Raw genomic sequence first — 21279 nt, forward strand, 5'->3', positions numbered from 1 at the left:
TGAACTTAAAATCCCTGAATCCCTTCTTGAAAGTAACCAAATTCAAGATGGAGTCCTTGCGGGCCGTGATAGCGGCACTGGAGGAGGGGGAGTTCTTGGCGTCCCTAGATGTGAAGGACGCCTACCTTCACATCCCAATATGGCCCCCTCATCAGAAATACCTGAGGTTTGCGCTGTTAAACGAGCACTATCAGTTTCGCGCACTGCCATTCGGCTTGTCCTCAGCCCCGCGCATATTCACCAAGGTGATGGCGGAGATGATGGTGGTTTTAAGAAAAAAGGGTATCTGCGTGATACCATACTTGGACGACCTGTTGGTAAAGGCGCGGTCGCCACAGGAACTACAGACAGCTCTACAAGTTACCATACAGACCCTGTCGGGCCATGGTTGGCTCCTGAATCTGGCAAAGTCTTCTCTGATCCCTTCACAGAGACTCCAGTTCCTGGGCATGGTGATGGACACAGCTCTCATGAGAGTGTCCCTGCCACAGGACAAGGTGTTGGACATCCAGCGGCTGGTCACAGACTTGCTAAGGACCCCCCAGGTGACAGTACACCAGTGCATTGTCCTATTGGGAAAGATGGTCGCCTCTTTCGAGGCTCTCCAATTCGGGAGGTTTCACAGCAGGATTTTCCAGCTCGATCTCCTAGCGAAGTGGTCCGGTTCACACCATCAGATGCACCGGCGCATTGCGTTGTCATCTCGGACCAGACTGTCACTACAGTGGTGGCTCCACACGCCCAACCTGCTGGCGGGGCGTCGGATTGGCATCCAGGATTGGGTCTTAGTCACCACGGATGCAAGCCTCACGGGATGGGGGGCAGTGACCATGGGTCAGTCCTTTCAGGGCAAGTGGACCCTATGGGAAACACGCCTCCATATCAACAGCCTGGAGTTACGTGCTGTGTATTACGCACTTCTGAAGGCGGGCCCTCTCCTCTGCGGTCAGGCGGTCCGTATACAATCAGACAACGCCACCACGGTGGCATTCCTGAACAGACAGGGCGGGACCAAGAGCAGGCCCTGTATGAGGGAAGCATCGAAGATCCTGTCCTGGGCAGAGAGTCATTGCCAAGCGCTCTCGGCCATCTTCATACCCGGGGTGGACAACTGGGAAGCAGACTTCCTCAGTCGCCACGAGCTCCACCCCGGGGAATGGAGTCTACACCACCAGGTATTCAATTCTCTGGTGGCTCGGTGGGGGACCCCACTGGTAGACTTGATGGCATCAAGAAACAACTGGAAAGTATCCAGGTACTTCTCGAGGGCAAGAGACCCTCAGGCAGAAGGAGTGGACGCCCTCTCCATACCGTGGACGTTCAACAGCCTGGTCTATGTCTTCCCACCGATTCCCCTAGTGGCTCGGGTGCTAAGGAAGATAAGAAGAGAAGGAACCGAGGTTATTCTGGTGGCCCCAGACTGGCCACGAAGAACGTGGTACCCGGAACTTCTAAGTCTGCAAAGGGACTCGTGGCGCCTACCCCTGCAAAGAGATCTACTCATGCAAGGACCGTGCGTCTTCCAGGCCTTGGAACAGCTGCGTTTGACGGCCTGGAAGTTGAACGGCAGATCCTGACTCAGAAGGGGTTTCACACTTCGGTCATCAGAACTATGACAAGTGCAAGGAAACCAGTAACAGCTGCACATTACCACCATATCTGGAAAAGATATGTGGGTTGGTGCGAACAGGGAAAGTTTTCTCCATCAGAGTTCAGACTTGAAAGATTTCTTAGCTTTCTTCAAGCTGGTCTGGATCTCGGCCTACGCCTAGGCTCTTTGAAGGTGCAGGTATCTGCGTTATCAGTTTTCTTCCAGAGGAAACTGGCTAATATTCCTGAAGTGCAGACATTTCTGCAAGGAGTATTGCACATACAACCTCCTTTTGTGGCCCCTACTCCACCGTGGGACTTGGATGTTGTGCTGAAGTTCCTTAAATCCTCCTGGTTTGAGCCCTTGGAGGAAATTGACCTGAAATATTTAACCTGGAAGACAGTGGTCTTACTGGCCCTAGCTTCGGCTAGGAGGGTCTCGGAGCTAGGGGCGTTGACTTGCAAGAGTCCTTATTTGATATTCTTTGAGGACAGGGCAGAATTACGTACTAACCCGCGTTTTCTGCCCAAAGTGGTGTCTGCGTTCCATGTGAACCAGCCGATTGTGGTTCCTGCTGGTGGGCCTCATTCTGAGGTGCCGACGTCCTTGGACGTAGTAAGGATTCTCCGTGTCTACATCAGGAGAACAGCAAGGATTCGAAAAACTGATGGACTTTTCGTCCTTTATGATGCCCAAAAGATTGGACGTCCTGCTTCCAAGCAGTCTATTGCACGATGGATATGTGCAACCATTAAACAGGCTTATGCGGTAGCAAAGCTGCCTATGCCTGTTGGGGTGAAAGCTCACTCTACTCGTTCCGTGGGGACATCCTGGGCGGCTGCCCGAGGAGTTTCGGCCTTACAATTGTGTAGAGCAGCCACATGGTCTGGCCAACACACTTTTGTCAAATTTTATAAGTTTGATGCTCTGGCCACTGAGGATACTCAGTTTGGGCAAGCGGTGCTGCGGCAATAGGTTCCGCACAATCCCGCCCGTTCTGATATCTTTGGTATATCCCCATCGTTATGAACGACTCCCTGTATCCCATAAGAATGATAGAGAAAATAGGATTTTAATACCTACCGGTAAATCCTTTTCTCGAAGTTCTTATGGGATACAGGGCACCCGCCTCTGTGCGGAGGTTTGCCTTGCTCACTTTGTGAGATATGGACCAATTCTGGGTCCTTCTGCTACCCTTCTTGTTCCTGGCGGACATAGGGTGTAGGTTACCTAGGTAACTTAATCTTACATAGTGTACCTTAAAGGTCCACGAGTGTACATGGTCACTTAGGTGATTATTCTATGCATTGTTCCAGTTGGAACACAGTTCAAAATAGTTGTCATGTTGACATGTTCTTAGGCCCTTAGACTTCCCAGGTTATGGGGTTGCTAATGTGGTCTGTTATGTTGAATGTTGGGTGTGCTGGATGAATCTCACCACGGTAAATATACACATATTCCTCTCATATTGTTCTTCTCCTTCGGCACAGTTCACTTAACTGAAGCTAGAGGGAGGGGAGCAGAGGGGAGGAGCCAGTACACCCTGTATAAATTTTTATATGTGCCTGTCTCCTTCGGATAAGCTCTTTTCCCCATCGTTATGAACGACTCCCTGTATCCCATAAGAACTTCGAGAAAAGGATTTACCGGTAGGTATTAAAATCCTATTTTAATGGGCGTTTAGTCTTGCCAATGTAGCTTTTGCCACATCGACAAGAAAGACAATAAATTACGCAAGTGGTTAAACATGTCATTCTGCTTTTTATAGACCAAGATTTGGAGTTATCACTGTTGGAGAATTTATAATGGTCCCTGTCAACATATTGACACATCTTGCATTTGTTGCAAGGAAAAAACCCATTACAGGTTTTAAGCCAATTCTCATTGGCTGTTTCTTTTTTAATGCGGCTAGGAGCCAAAATGGATCGCAAAGAAGAGGCTTTTTTAAAAACAATTTGAGGTTTACGGGGTAAAATATCCTGTAATAAGGGGTCCAATAACAATACGTCCCAATGTTTATGAAGAACATCAGTGATGGCTTTGCTACTAGAATTATACTTGGTGACAAACGGAATGAATTTGTCAGATCTAGGAAGGCGTTTCTTATATTGAAGTAGCTCATTTCGATCACGTTCACGAGCTTTTTTCTGACAGTTTTCAACAAGCTGAGGGGGATATTTTTTATCAAGGAACCGTTTATTATAAATGGCTGACTGCTCATCAAATTTAGTGAGGTTGGCGCAGTTTCTGCGGACCCTAACAAATTGAGAGTAAGGGATATTCTGAATCCACTTACCGTAATGACAACTTTTAAAATGAACATAGCTATTGCTATCAACTTGTTTTATGTATGTGGAGGTATCAATGATGGTATTTTCAGGAGACCATTCAGAAGTATCAAGCAAGAGATCCAAAAATTCTATTTTGTGATCGTGAAAATTAGAGGTGAAACGAAGATTATAGGAATTAATATTAATAGCAGAAATAAAATTATTAAAGGAAATCTCATCCCCATCCCATATAATAAGGATATCATCTATATACCTATGGAGGGAAATAATATTGTTCTTATAAATGGAATTAATTTCTGGGCTTAACTCCTCCCACTTGCCTAGATAAAGATTGGCTAAGCTAGGAGCGTATGGGGTCCCCATAGCGACCCCACACTGCTGGATGAAGTATTCACCCTGAAACGTAAATACATTGTTATGCATAACCACCTTTATGCATTCAATAAAGAAATTACTGAAAGCAGAATCCACACTAGTATCTTTGTCCAAAAAATAACGGATCGCATCCAATCCCCCCTCATGGGGAATGGAAGTATACAGCGCTTCCACATCAATGGTGCACCATTTGTATGTGGGGCGCCAAACAAAATCCTTTAAAAACAGCAGAATTTGTGTTGAGTCTTTTGTATAAGACCCCAAATTAATAACGTATTTTTGTATAAAAAGGTCAATATATTCTGACAGTCTACAAGTGGCATTGTCGATGCCGGCAATGATTGGACGACCCGGGGGTCTGTCCAATCTTTTGTGGATTTTCGGCAAGAAATGGAAAATAGCCAAAGGTGGAAATTCATTGACAATGTATTTCGCCTCATTCATGGAAACAAATTTTTTGGAGAGTCCCTCATTTATGAGAGTTTTAACCTTCTCCACAATAAGTAAGGTGGGATCTGTTTTTATACGGGAATATGTAACAGAATCATTAAGAAGCCTATAAGCTTCATCAAGATAATCAGAACGATTTAAAATAACAATCCCCCCCCCCTTGTCTGCCATTCTAATTACTATTTGATGGTTTTCTTCCAGATCTTTTATGGCTCGTCTCTCACTATTATTCAAATTATCAATGCTATGATTTTTATTAGCACAAATTTTTTCAAAATCTGTTTTAATGAGATTAAACGGTTCCTTGATAAAAAATATCCCCCTCAGCTTGTTGAAAACTGTCAGAAAAAAGCTCGTGAACGTGATCGAAATGAGCTACTTCAATATAAGAAACGCCTTCCTAGATCTGACAAATTCATTCCGTTTGTCACCAAGTATAATTCTAGTAGCAAAGCCATCACTGATGTTCTTCATAAACATTGGGACGTATTGTTATTGGACCCCTTATTACAGGATTAAATAATGTATAAAAGTACTTTTTGTCTTCATGTATTTTTCATTATGTATTTTATTGTATACCGTATTTGTATTTTTTATTATGTATTCTTACTATGTATTCATTCAATGTATTATTGTTGCTCATTTCGTTGTTTAACAATATATGCAGGTATATACCTTTAATATGATTAGTGAAAGTTCACTTAACATGCCTGCCGCTGGGTATATAAATCCTATCCTTGTGGATGCAAGACACGCCTCCTGACGAAGTCATATGCTGACGAAACGCGTTGGGGCGTTCCTGGGTTGACGTTGACGTTGATCTCAGCTATCCATGCTGTAGCGTCTCCGGGTTCTCCGCTTCCAGCCGCTGATGTCCTGCCGCTGTGCTTATCTCTGATCGTGGACTCTGCTGTGCTGGTTTTTATATTACCGCATACCTGCTTTCTCAAACTTACATGTATGTGAGCCTGTTATTAATAGTAAATTTGTACTTTCATACTAGCTCACCTGTGCGCTTTCTGGTTTTTTCCTGCATGTTCCTACCTTTGGTGTTTGGTGAAACACCTAACGGATCACAGCTGCACTACATGTTTTACTGACCACGGACAGACCCTTCCATTTTGGGACTCTCTAGCGCAATTGTGGATTTCTTGTATGTGTATATATATATATATATATATATATATATATATGGGAGGTATAAGAACCTAGCGCACTCCAATATCCATTTCTTTTCTGACTTAACAGGAGAGATTTATTGGAATTGCTGCTGAATGACTGATTAGCGCAATAAGGGGACCACACCCACTTGTTGTGACTTTAGGCAGCTGCCTACGGCGCCTATATCTGGGGGGGGGGGGGGCGCCACCAAGTCTGCCTTTCAAAAATAAAGGATGTCTATGAGGTCCTTGTTGTACTTAATGCAGGTGGCTGCTGCAGAACTTGTAAGACCTCCCCTCCATACTTCCCTTGAGGCATACTTCCCTACTTTGCTGGCCCCTCCTCCTTGCACTCTGTTGTGGGTGGCAAAGGTAAGCCTCCAGGGGGAAAGCAGGGGACTTGCCCACCGAGCCCAAAGCGTGGCGAGCGGACACGGATGTTGTTTCAAAGCAACTGACGATATCGCATGCCATTTGCATGCAATTCCATCAAATACATTCTGTGTCCCCTCGCGGAGCTCGCTGCGCTCGCCACGCTTCGGGCTCGCTGCGCTCGCCACGCTATATAAATTCAACTCTATGCCCACTTGGATAGTGGGGTAATGAAATGGATAGTAAATCGCATGCGATATCGCATGCGATATCGCATGCAATATCGGATGTCAAATCGCATGCGATATCGCATGCGATCTAGTGGCGCCGTGAAACTACACAAGTACCATATATAGATAGATATATATATATAGATATATAGTTTGAGGAAAGACTCGTCACTCCAAGGGATTTTTCAAATGGTATATTAGAGGCAAATCATACAAATACCAGGTGCACTAGTACAAGTAGCCGACGTTTCAATACATAAGTATTGTTTTCAAGGCGCCAAGTGCCCTGTTCAACTGAACGACAATGAATACACAGCCCGCACGGCGGCGGGACACATTCATATACTCACCAGCTCAGCCAGGGCCAATACCTCACGCCGGCTGCACGACACGCTCCGTCTCCCTCCGGAGAACGGGGCGCCTCCTACTGACGTCATCGCGTCACCGCTGCTAGGCAACGCAGCGGGACGCAACGCGTCACCAGCGCGAGGCGAGCTTACCAGTGCTGCAGCCAATGGAACCAAAACTGGCATAATGATATAAACAAACAGCGTGCAAATATATAATAAGCAGTGCATAATGTAAATAGACAGCGATGCCAATAGTAGTAATGACAGGGCTGCTGAGGACAAGACGCTGAAAAAAACATAAGTAAAAAGAGAAAAGAGAGACAAAAAAAGGGTGAAATCAAAGAAAAATACTCCAGTTTAGTCTATCATTGAGACCATACGGTTTTACAGTCTGTAACTTATGGATCCATTTAGATTCCAATTTTAAGAGTTGCCCATCACGATCACCGCCCCTCAAGGATGCAGGGATATGATCTATAAGGATGAATTTGATGTCAGATACTTCATGGTTCGCCTCCAGACAGTGCCTGGCCACCGGTTGGTCAGATTTTTTACTGAGCTTGGCACTGTTGATGGCAGACCGGTGTAAAGCCATACGTTCTCTTGCGGTGCGTATAGTCTTGCCCACGTAACATAACTTGCAAGGGCAAAAAAGCAAGTAGATAACGTGGGTAGTCTGGCATGATAACACGTGGCGGATTTTAAACGTTTTATCATTGTGGGGATGCTTGAAGGTCTTACATACAACTAGATTTTTACAGGTGGTGCACTTAATGCACCGGTAACACCCCGGGGCTTTACGTAAGAAGGTGGAAGTACTGGTGGAATCAAAGCCGGTGATGTCCGTGCGTATAACATGATCTTTAATGTTGCGCCCCCTGGTGTAACAAGCCATGGGTTTGAGCTGTTGAAGTCCAGACAAAGGCCCTTATTCTGATTGAAGCGGTAACGGCCGCATGCGGCCGTTCCGCCGATGTTTTCGGTCTGCGCATGTGCAGAGGCCACTCTGCGCATGTGCAGCCGAAATCGCCGTACACGTATTTTGTCCGCCGCAAAGGGGGTGGATAGGGGCGTGAGGGTCTACGAAGCCTCATTTGCATATGCATACGCCCCGCGTTTCATGGGCGTTCCCATGCAAACGCGGGGCGTACGCATGCTAATGAGGCTATGACGCGTGGGTACAGGGCGGGCATCTGACATTGCCGGATGTCAGCTGCCCGCCCCAATACAAGATTTCACACGGACAAGTGTCCGTGTGGTCTTGTGTTGCGGGACCTGGTGGAGCGTGCGGCCCTGCATTCGATGTTCGGCGACCATCGAATGCAGGGGCTGCTCCCACCATGGAGGAGGCGTATCCCCGTACACATTCATGCGGATCGCCACATGGCCGCGTACGGACGGCCGTGGCGATCCGTATGGAAGGCGGGGATTCGCCTGGTGCGGTCAGAGCCGCATATGCGGCTCCGGCCGCACCGATCAGAATAAGGGCCAAAGACCTAACAGACTTGACTATAGGCCATAACGCATTTGTGGCTCTTTGCACCACCGGGCTGGAAGTAGAATATAGTTGTTTCCACGGTAAAATTTGGGTTTGTGGTTTAATGGTTGGCTGCAGGAGGGTAGTTCTAGGTGTGGCTAGGATCTCAGATTGGGTCTGCCTGAGAGTCCTCATATTATATCCTCTCTGCGCAAACCGCTGTACCACTCGATTGGTGCTATCAATGGCTGCATCTGGAGAGCTAGAGATGCGAGCAACCCGCATCAGTTGTGATTTCGGTAAACCCTTTTTAAGGGGTGGTGGGTGATGGCTAGATGATGAGAGTAGCATATTCCGATCCGTTGGTTTGTAATAGACTTCTGTGCTGATGTGACCTTCATCCAGTTTCACCAAAACATCCAAAAAGTTAATACACTTTTCCTGCACATTGATGGTATATTTTATGGGGGAAGGACTGGAATTAATGTTGGTGACATATTCGGTCAGAAATGCAACAGGGCCAGTCCACATAAAGAATATGTCGTCAATGAAACGGACATACGTTAGTATATGCTGGTTGAAAGCAGGGACATCCAAAAATTTTTCATGTTCTTCTTTGAACATATAGATGTTAGCTAGGCTAGGGGCCACGGGGCTCCCCATGGCACACCCGCTGGTCTGCTGATAAAAATGTCCATCGAATAGACACATACAAGAAGGAACTGGTGAAATTCAAATCCAACAAATTCAATACTGTCTCTAAAGACTATGAAGATAACCGGGTTTACCGGTGGCTCATGGGTGGTGACACTAGGCCCCCAAATTATAACAGGGGTGGCCCTAACAACTACCGTCGTAGGCGCGAACACCAGTCACGTGATGCCCCTACTTCAAATTCTGATAGTGATTTTCGCCTTAGAGATTCCGATGATCCCTCCTCAGCAACAGCTGGCCCTTTAGACCAGGCACCCGCACCACAAAGGCGCGGAAGAGGAAGATCACCCGCCGCAGCGGCCAAAACGCGAGGCTCTCGCGAATTGCGGGCCCTCATGAGGAGTTAATCTATAATCTCTCAAATCACACTCTCTCCCCAGCTGAAAAATCTGTACTGAATAGGGGCTTGTCCTTCGTCCCCACCACAGTACACAACGACACCCAGTGGGAGATTGATAGATACCGCTTTGAAAGAAACTTGAGACTCAAAGAACATTTTCAAGACCAACCGGCTCAAATTAGTGAAAATGAGCCCTTTACTAAATTTATCAGGTCCAGAATTAAATCCACGTTTGACCCTACCTCCACTAATAGGTCCATACCTACCTTCACCCGTCTCGTCAATGATGCTGTCATAAAATATAATGCCGCTGTACCTGCCATCCATCAAAATCTCTCCGCTCTAGAGAGACAGGCACTGCAAGACCTGGCGAGTTACCGTCACATTACTATCCGCCCGGCGGATAAGGGTGGCGCAATCGTCATCCAGAATCTGGCAGACTATAAAAGCGAATTGTATTCTCAGTTAAGTGAGGCTAACACCTATATTAAACTTGACAGGGACCCCACTGGAGTCTACAAAGACGAATTAGATCGCATACTTCAAAACGCTGTACAGAACAGCCAACTGGACTCCAAGTTAGCCATGGCACTTACCCAGAAACATCCCGTTGTCCCCTTGATTTATTCCGTTCCAAAGATACACAAATGTATTGAAAAACCCCCCGGACGTCCCATCATAAGCGCAAATAATTCCCTTTATCAGCCTATTTCAAAATTTTTGGACATTATTTTACAACCATACATCCAAGTTCAACCTACCTTCATTCGTGACACCACTGACTTTTTACATCGCCTACTTGCAATTGAGTCTGTCCCTAATGACACTGTATTGGTTACTATGGACGTAAGTAGCCTTTACACGTCCATCCCCCAACAAGCAGGGGTGGCAGCAGTGGCAGAATTTATGAGGCACCTTAATATCTGTGACTTGGACCACTCATTATTTCTTGCTCTTTTAACGTTAACTTTGGAACGGAATTACTTTCTATTCGATGGACATTTTTATCAGCAGACCAGCGGGTGTGCCATGGGGAGCCCCGTGGCCCCTAGCCTAGCTAACATCTATATGTTCAAAGAAGAACATGAAATTTTTTTGGATGTCCCTGCTTTCAACCAGCATATACTAACGTATGTCCGTTTCATTGACGACATATTCTTTATGTGGACTGGCCCTGTTGCATTTCTGACCGAATATGTCACCAACATTAATTCCAGTCCTTCCCCCATAAAATATACCATCAATGTGCAGGAAAAGTGTATTAACTTTTTGGATGTTTTGGTGAAACTGGATGAAGGTCACATCAGCACAGAAGTCTATTACAAACCAACGGATCGGAATATGCTACTCTCATCATCTAGCCATCACCCACCACCCCTTAAAAAGGGTTTACCGAAATCACAACTGATGCGGGTTGCTCGCATCTCTAGCTCTCCAGATGCAGCCATTGATAGCACCAATCGAGTGGTACAGCGGTTTGCGCAGAGAGGATATAATATGAGGACTCTCAGGCAGACCCAATCTGAGATCCTAGCCACACCTAGAACTACCCTCCTGCAGCCAACCATTAAACCACAAACCCAAATTTTACCGTGGAAACAACTATATTCTACTTCCAGCCCGGTGGTGCAAAGAGCCACAAATGCGTTATGGCCTATAGTCAAGTCTGATAGGTCTTTGTCTGGACTTCAACAGCTCAAACCCATGGCTTGTTACACCAGGGGGCGCAACATTAAAGATCATGTTATGCGCACGGACATCACCGGCTTTGATTCCACCAGTACTTCCACCTTCTTACGTAAAGCCCCGGGGTGTTACCGGTGCATTAAGTGCACCACCTGTAAAAATCTAGTTGTATGTAAGACCTTCAAGCATCCCCACAATGATAAAACGTTTAAAATCCGCCACGTGTTATCATGCCAGACTACCCACGTTATCTACTTGCTTTTTTGCCCTTGCAAGTTATGTTACGTGGGCAAGACTATACGCACCGCAAGAGAACGTATAGCTTTACACCGGTCTGCCATCAACAGTGCCAAGCTCAGTAAAAAATCTGACCAACCGGTGGCCAGGCACTGTCTGGAGGCGAACCATGAAGTATCTGACATCAAATTCATCCTTATAGATCATATCCCTGCATCCTTGAGGGGCGGTGATCGTGATGGGCAACTCTTAAAATTGGAATCTAAATGGATCCATAAGTTACAGACTGTAAAACCGTATGGTCTCAATGATAGACTAAACTGGAGTATTTTTCTTTGATTTCACCCTTTTTTTGTCTCTCTTTTTACTTATGTTTTTTTCAGCGTCTTGTCCTCAGCAGCCCTGTCATTACTACTATTGGCATCGCTGTCTATTTACATTATGCACTGCTTATTATATATTTGCACGCTGTTTGTTTATATCATTATGCCAGTTTTGGTTCCATTGGCTGCAGCACTGGTGGGCTCGCCTCGCGCTGGTGACGCGTTGCGTCCCGCTGCGTTGCCTAGCAGCGGTGACGCGATGACGTCAGTAGGAGGCGCCCCGTTCTCCGGAGGGAGACGGAGCGTGTCGTGCAGCCGGCGTGAGGTATTGGCCCTGGCTGAGCTGGTGAGTATATGAATGTGTCCCGCCGCCGTGCGGGCTGTGTATTCATTGTCGTTCAGTTGAACAGGGCACCTTGAAAACAATACTTATGTATTGAAACGTCGGCTACTTGTACTAGTGCACCTGGTATTTGTATGATTTGCCTCTAATATACCATTTGAAAAATCCCTTGGAGTGACGAGTCTTTCCTCAAACTGTTACATATTTGTCTCGTGCACCCGGGGTCTGGTGAACTTTGGAGGAGAGAGTGCCGAATCGCCCCCCCTATCTATATAGATATATATATATAGATTCACACTCACCCAATCCACGTCGCCAGCAGAGAGAGCAAAGAAGGACCAGCACTCGTTGTAGATGAAGAAATGCAGTTGTATTTACAAGATAAAGGAGCCCATACACGGTCCGTTGTGTATGGCTCCGTTCTGTACTATGCGATGCGCGCTCCCGCGCATCACATAGTACAGTACAAAAAGTATGTATGTGCTGCACATACTTTTTGTACTCGGTACACATCGGATCGGATCGCAGTGCATGCACACTGCATGCACTAGGGATCCGATCCGATGTGTGCTAATTAAGTCCCAAACGGATCCGTTAAACGGACCGTGTATGGGCTGCTTAAGCATGTTTAAATAAACATAGCAGACAGCCGACCCGACAGCAGTTTCAACCAGGAGATCCGGCTGTCGGGTCGGCTGTCTGCTATGTTTATTTAAACATGCTTATCTTGTAAATACAACCACATTTCTTCATCTACAACGAGTGCTGGTCCTTCTTAGCTCTCTCTGCTGGCTACGTGGATTGGGTGAGTGTGAATCTTTATGACCTTTATGGACCTTGCACCAACTGAATTACACACAGTGAGTGCCTTCCTGCCCTTTTTCTATATATATATATATATATATATATATATATATATATATACATATAAATAGATACTGTATTATTTGCTTTCTCTCTGAGGGATTGATATATCTTGCTTAAGGCTGCACAAAATGTAAATCTGGCAGCATATATCCTTAGTCAGTCATTAGCAGAAAAAGATAATCTATATAGCAGAGGAGATGGCTTATCTACTAAATGATTTTAGTTGCTTCCTTCAGTGACAGCAAATTGCTAAATACAATAGGTATTTTCTTTCTATAGGAATACACAAAGAAGACCAAGCATATTCCCGTGTGTTGAGAACAGAGGCGTAACATCCTTTGTGGTTGAAAGGAGCAAGATATAACTTCACTTTTGCGCATCTGTAGAGCTGAATGCCATTTGCTGATGGGCAGCTGGACTAACCCACCATACCACTTACCTATATCTTTATACATACACACATAAGCACACATTTATGCAAAAAACAATATGGATGATACTATGGCAGATAATAGTGCATTAGAAAATAAATAAAAAATGAATAGGCACTCTTACTGTTCTATTTATTGAGGTTTTGACTCAATGAATAGAATTTCTTATTGCTGCTATTCGGGCAATAAGACATTTGTTTCCGCCAAGACATATTAATAATCAATTCCAGGGACAGGTCTACGGAGCCCACCAGCAATGTGTACAGTAAAGTGAACACATTAGGATGCGATTTTTAGTCATGTTTTAAAATCACATTAAATTGCATGCGAAAAAATTGCTACATTTTTGAAAAACTCACAAATGTAATAGGGTGCAATTTTTTAGACAAAGTCGGATTTCGCATGGGATTTAGTGCAAAGTTTAGTGGGTCCTCCCTCCTGAGCATAACCAGCCCAGGCTCATTGAGCCGGACCTGGTTCCAAAAATACGGGAGAAAAAAAGCGTAGGGTCCCCCTGTATTTTTGAAACCAGCCCCGGACTCTTGGACTAGATTAATTGAAGTATTGCCAACACCTGAGCAGGTTCAGACTTTATATTTAAAAATGCTCCAACAGAGCCTTCATACAAAACACTAAGGGCCTTATTCTGGTTAGGTCAATAAAACGTACGTACGGTCCGTTTCACCGTACGTTTCCCGTACGCTCACGGTGAGCGAAAGTCCGCTCACAGAACAGCCGCACATGGACGGTCACAAACACCGACAATGGGGAGTTGCTTACACTTGAGCGTACGCCACTGTGTACGGGCGGATCTCCCTCTTAGCCACCAATACCTGGCGTACATCAGAGCGTACGCCACCGTGTACGGATGGATGTTGTCCGTTTTCACACCGACACCTTCCGTATATCTGAGCGTACGCCACAGTGCAAGTAGAAATTGAGTCCAAAAACATCCTTGTTGCTCTTAGATGTGGTTTATGTGTCTTTTTCCATATAAAAAACTGTTATGTTTGTGTTACAGTGAAAAAGTTGACACATGTCGACTTCTGTGAATTGGGTTGGGATCATTTGGTCTATTGCATTATGGTAGAAAGTCATTAGGTCGAATCCATTAGGTCGACATGCTAAAAGGTCGACATGACTCTAGGTCGACATGGGAAAAGGTCGACATGATTCTAGGTCGAAAGGTCATTAGTTCGACAGGTCATTAGTTCGACAAGGTCATTAGTTCGACATTGTCTATGTCGACATTCACAAGGTCGACATGGGGTTTTTCACTATTTTTTTACCTGAATGTCAACACAGTCGACATGGACACAGTTTAAAGTGCACTGCATCCCCTCGCATCGCTCGCTGCGCTCGCTATGCGTCGGGCACGGTGCCTCGCTACGCTCGGCACACTATTTTATTCTCCCACCACGCCCTAGTGGATGGTAGGGCATGAAATACCGCCTGTCGGCACATGTTGGCTCAAAAAACAGTGAAAAACTCCATGTCGACCTTGTGAATGTCGACATAGACAATGTCGAACTAATGACCGTTTCGAACTAATGACCTGTCGAACTAATGACCTTTCGAACTAGAATCATGTCGACCTTTTCCCATGTCGACCTAGAGTCATGTCGATCTTTTAGCATGTCGACCTAATGGATTCGACCTAATGACTGTCGACCATAATGCAGTAGACCAAATGACCGCATCCCTGTGAATTCAGTGTCCTGCTTTTTAAAGTATACCAAAACACTTTCAGAATGGGTGTTGATGGTTATAAAATAACTACCTTGACATATATAACCAGGTCATAGAATGAATCTTACCTAAAATTAAACCAACCTTTACATGTAGAGAAGTGTAGAAAGATATGCTTCCAATGTGTTTGAGGGCTGTGTGTGGCTTGCAGGTAGTGAAATCATGGTTTTCACTTAATAGGCTGCAGCATTGCTTATTACATTCAGGTGTATGTGTTTGACTAGTAATCAGCGTTAATTAGCAGACCCAGGCGTTCGCTCTCATACGGTATCTCTAGGGGTGGTCTGGAGCTATCTTTGGAGTCCGCCTGTTTTTGGTCCAAAATGCACGGTGCGTTCGCCGATTGAGGCGGTTGTGGCACCGTACATTTTGTGTGCACACCCCCGTGTACGCCCATGTTTACACCCAGTTTTCCTCATTATTCCGGCCGCTCCCCTAAAAACGCCCCCATGCCGCCCACAATGACCGCGTTCTTGCGGACAGGTTTTTTCGCACGGAGAGACCCGTCCGTGAGCGGTGTGCGGTCACCGCACATGCGCATTGGGAAAGCTACGCATGCGCAGATGAAAAAAAAAAACCTGATCCGCCCATATACGGTCCCACCGTACCAAACAGAATAAACCCCTAAGTCCACAGTTTTAAAGGACCGCTGCTTCCAACTGCTTCATACAAAACACTAAGGGCCTTATTCTGGTTAGGTCAATAAAACGTACGTACGGTCCGTTTCACCGTACGTTTCCCGTACGCTCACGGTGAGCGAAAGTCCGCTCACAGAACAGCCGCACATGGACGGTCACAAACACCGACAATGGGGAGTTGCTTACACTTGAGCGTACGCCACTGTGTACGGGCGGATCTCCCTCTTAGCCACCAATACCTGGCGTACATCAGAGCGTACGCCACCGTGTACGGATGGATGTTGTCCGTTTTCACACCGACACCTTCCGTATATCTGAGCGTACGCCACAGTGCAAGTAGAAATTGAGTCCAAAAACATCCTTGTTGCTCTTAGATGTGGTTTATGTGTCTTTTTCCATATAAAAAACTGTTATGTTTGTGTTACAGTGAAAAAGTTGACACATGTCGACTTCTGTGAATTGGGTTGGGATCATTTGGTCTATTGCATTATGGTAGAAAGTCATTAGGTCGAATCCATTAGGTCGACATGCTAAAAGGTCGACATGACTCTAGGTCGACATGGGAAAAGGTCGACATGATTCTAGGTCGAAAGGTCATTAGTTCGACAGGTCATTAGTTCGACAAGGTCATTAGTTCGACATTGTCTATGTCGACATTCACAAGGTCGACATGGGGTTTTTCACTGTTTTTTTACCTGAATGTCAACACAGTCGACATGGACACAGTTTAAAGTGCACTGCATCCCCTCGCATCGCTCGCTGCGCTCGCTATGCGTCGGGCACGGTGCCTCGCTACGCTCGGCACACTATTTTATTCTCCCACCACGCCCTAGTGGATGGTAGGGCATGAAATACCGCCTGTCGGCACATGTTGGCTCAAAAAACAGTGAAAAACTCCATGTCGACCTTGTGAATGTCGACATAGACAATGTCGAACTAATGACCGTTTCGAACTAATGACCTGTCGAACTAATGACCTTTCGAACTAGAATCATGTCGACCTTTTCCCATGTCGACCTAGAGTCATGTCGATCTTTTAGCATGTCGACCTAATGGATTCGACCTAATGACTGTCGACCATAATGCAGTAGACCAAATGACCGCATCCCTGTGAATTCAGTGTCCTGCTTTTTAAAGTATACCAAAACACTTTCTGAATGGGTGTTGATGGTTATAAAATAACTACCTTGACATATATAACCAGGTCATAGAATGAATCTTACCTAAAATTAAACCAACCTTTACATGTAGAGAAGTGTAGAAAGATATGCTTCCAATGTGTTTGAGGGCTGTGTGTGGCTTGCAGGTAGTGAAATCATGGTTTTCACTTAATAGGCTGCAGCATTGCTTATTACATTCAGGTGTATGTGTTTGACTAGTAATCAGCGTTAATTAGCAGACCCAGGCGTTCGCTCTCATACGGTATCTCTAGGGGTGGTCTGGAGCTATCTTTGGAGTCCGCCTGTTTTTGGTCCAAAATGCACGGTGCGTTCGCCGATTGAGGCGGTTGTGGCACCGTACATTTTGTGTGCACACCCCCGTGTACGCCCATGTTTACACCCAGTTTTCCTCATTATTCCGGCCGCTCCCCTAAAAACGCCCCCATGCCGCCCACAATGACCGCGTTCTTGCGGACAGGTTTTTTCGCACGGAGAGACCCGTCCGTGAGCGGTGTGCGGTCACCGCACATGCGCATTGGGAAAGCTACGCATGCGCAGATGAAAAAAAAAAACCTGATCCGCCCATATACGGTCCCACCGTACCAAACAGAATAAACCCCTAAGTCCACAGTTTTAAAGGACCGCTGCTTCCAACTGCAAATATTCTGGGACCCTCTCGGAGTCAGTAGAATTCTACTACATGGAACAAAAGGAGTGTAGTATTGTTTTAATACATAGAAAAACGTTGTTAATATACAGTAAAAACTTTTTCATCTCATACCCCACTGTTCACCATTGTGGGCTCGTCCGCATGATATATTATTCACAATTAATCACCCGGATAGCAGCATGTACCATCGCCCTGGTTAGTAAGGTCCACTACAGAGTCACTGTCTCATACAACACTCCGCAGGCGCCAGTAGATATCTCTCACCATTTCACAGCTAGCATGGGAATCACAGAAGCGTCAGATAGGTCACGTACAGAAGTGTTTTGTCATCTGACTTCGACAGTGGGCAAAGCATATGTATACTGAGAGGACAAAGCATAAAGGTTTAAAAAAAATTATTACAGTATGTTAAACTCATGCCGTTAAATACAAAAGTACATGGAATAATGAAATCAAATTTAGACAACAAGAAATAGAAGCAACGGTACTTATGTAGTATCTGGGCTGCCGATTTTTTGATTGTATGCCTTAAGTTAAGGCATACAATCAGATGCGATGCGATATCGCATCGCATCGCATCCGATATCGGATGCGATGACCCGATTTTTCCATAGGAATCAATGTTAAAATGATTCCTATGGAAAAATGGGTCCTTTTCATACCCCTACTATCCAAGTGGGCATGGAGTTGGATATAAACCTGTGGCGAGCGTAGCGAGCCACCGAGCCCGAAGCGTGGCGAGCGAAGCGAGCCCCGCGAGGGGACGGTATTCGTCCCCTCGCGGGGCTCGCTTCGCTCGCCACGCTTCGGGCTCGGTGGCTCGCTACGCTCGCCACAGGTTTATATCCAACTCCATGCCCACTTGGATAGTAGGGGTATGAAAAGGACCCATTTTTCCCATTGAATTCCATGTTAAAATGGACTCAGTCCATTTTAACATTGATTCCTATGGAAAAATCGGGTCATCGCATCGCATCGCATCGAATCGCATGGTCGCATGCGATGCGATGCGATCTCCCGATCCAACCCGATTTAGAAATCGGCAGCCCAGATACTACATAAGTACCGAAGCAACTAGTTACCAGCCCATTAAAATGACTGAGCTACTAGGACACAGGGCTCTCTCATGCTTAGGGGTGTGTCTGTGTGTGTCTGTGTGTGTACAGTATGTGTGCATGCTTCAACAGAGCTGCGTCAGGCGCCATCTAGTGGACACAGTTGCACCATCCAGGTAAGTGTTATTGAACAATGTTTGTGTGTGTGTGTGTGTGTGTGTGTGTGAGTGGCTGTTCCAGGATAATGCTTTACCTAATCATCTTCAAACTTTGCACACTACCTTATCATCTTAAGGGACAATCTAAGGTTAAAGATGGGTTTAATTGGACGAGCCCTTAAGGGTACTGTCATAATGGACCATGCTATTTCTGTTGTTTTCATGCATCGTGATATGCCGTTGGAAAGCTTATGACATCTGAATACAACACAATAAACAGACTCCCTTAAAGGCCTATAAGGGTCCATTAAATGAAAACATTTTTACTTTACAAAACTTTTAACAAACTGAAATTAATAAGCGACTCATCGGCAGAGTGGTCTGTGAATCACACTGTAGATATTTTTGTGAAATCCATGTGAGATAGTCAGTTATTTTTCTATTGATTGATTTTATTCATTGAGGGTTTTCAGGATCTTCTGTACCTGCCCTGCTGTGGTTAACAAGGGAAGGTGGATAGTTGGAGCCTTGCTCTGGCTGCTGCAGCAGCTTCTGCCCTGCTGTGGTTCGGAAGGGAAGGTGGATAGTTGGAGCCTTGCTCTGGCTGCTGCAGCAGCTTTTATCCTGCTGTGGTTGGGAAGGTGGTTAGTTATGTTAGGGTTAGTCTTCGACTGTAGAACAGGCCTTAACACTAGTTTATTATATTGGATACTGTACATGTAATATCAATAATCAATACTCCATAAATCACTAGCATTTAAAATGAATCATAATATAATAAAAATATGAAACATTTGAAATAAAACACAATAATGATATTAAATCTAAACTGAATGGCATACAGTATTGCATAATAATGGCCATTGGGAATAAGCTCCATAAATATTGGGCCATCGACACAATTCTCATATTTTGGGCCCTATACTCCACCTTAATGGATTTGAAATGAACCAAACAAGATGCGCTTTAACTTCAGACTTTCAGCTTTAATTTTAGGGTATTTACATCCAAATGAGGTGATCGGTGTAGGACAGGGGTTCCCAATCTTTTTCTAATCATGGCACCCTAGAGTATCAGAATTTTTCCAAGGCACCCCTAGGCCCTCAAAAATATATATAAAATGAAGTAGATTGTGTTTATATGTGCTTCTTAGGTTCAGATATGTGGTAAAGGGCAGGATTTGGTTCTGATTGTACACATTTTATGATTGGCAGCCCCCAGCACTGGTTTTGTCCAGAAATAATTGATCATAAATAAATTGAATTGGTCCTGGACGACCAACCCGAGGCACCCCTGCAAGTGTCCCGAGGCACCCCAGGGAGCCTAGGCGCACAGTTTGGGAACCACTGGTGTAGGAATTACAATGGTTTCTATATGTGCCTCCCACTTTTTAAGGGACCAAAAGTAATGGGACAAACTAAACAATCCTAAATCCAACTTTTGCTTTTGAATGCTTTGTTGCAAATCCTTTGCAGTCAATTACAGCCTGAAGTCTGGAACACATAGACATCACCTGACGCTGGGTTTCATCCCGGGTGATGCTCTGCCAGACCTCTACTGAAATTGTCTTCAGTTCCTGCTTGTTCTTGGGGCATTTTCCCTTCAGTTTTGTCTTCATCAAGTGAAATGCATGCTCAGTTGGATTCAGGTCAGGTGACTGACCTGGCCATTGCATAACATTCAACTTATTTGCCTTAAAAAACTCTGGCTGCTTTTTGCAGTATGTTTCAGGTCATTGTCCATCTGCACTGTGAAGCGCCGTCCAATGAGTTCTGAAGCATTTAACTGAATATGAGCAGATAATATTGCCCGAAACAATATTGCTTTTGTCAGCAGTCAAATTATCCATAAATACAAGGGAACCAGTTCCATTGGCAGCCATACATGTCCACGCCATGACACTGCCACAACCACTTCACTGATGAGGTGGTATGTTTTGGATCATGAGCACTTCCTTTCCTTCTCCATACCCTTCTCTTCCCATTACTCTTTTACAAGTTGATCTTTGTCTCATCTCTCCATAGGATGATGTTCCAGAACTGTAAAGGCTTTTTTAGATGCTGTTGGGCAAACTCTAATCTGGTCTTCCTGTTTTTGAGGCTCACCAATGGTTTAGGTCTTGTGGTGAACTCTCTATATTCACCCTTGATGACTTTGTCACATACTGTATACACCTACCTCCTGGAGAGTGTTCTTGATATGGCCAACTTTTTGAAGGGGTTTTTCTTCGCCAGTGAAATAATTCTTCTGCCATCCACCAGTTGTTTTTCGTGGTCTTTCGGGTCTTTTGGTTTTGCTGAGATTTCCTGTGTGTTCTTTCTTTTAAAGAATGGTACAAATAGTTGATTTGGCAACCCCTAATGTTTTTACTATCTCTCTGATGTGTTTGTTTTGATTTTTCAGCCTAATGATGGCTTGCTTCACTGATAGTGACAGTTCTTTGGATCTAAAATTGAGAGTCAAACAGCTTCCAAATGCAAATGTCACACCTGGAATCAACTCCAGACCCTTTACCTGCTTAATTGGTGATGAAATATCGAGGGAATAGCCCACACCTGTCCAGGAAATAGCTTTTCATTTGATTGTCCCATTACTTTTGGTCCCTTAAAAAG

General features: G+C 45.1%; 1 protein-coding gene across 1 annotated transcript in view; it reads left to right on the forward strand.

Annotated features, from left to right (window-relative positions):
• MAPK8IP2 (mitogen-activated protein kinase 8 interacting protein 2) overlaps positions 1-21279 on the forward strand; it is a 69126-nt gene that overhangs the window by 29264 nt on the left and 18583 nt on the right. The window lies entirely within an intron of this gene.

The sequence above is a fragment of the Crinia signifera genome, chromosome 4, assembly GCF_055691185.1.
Source record: "Crinia signifera chromosome 4, ASM5569118v1, whole genome shotgun sequence".
NCBI classification, from domain to species: Eukaryota; Metazoa; Chordata; class Amphibia; order Anura; family Myobatrachidae; genus Crinia; species Crinia signifera.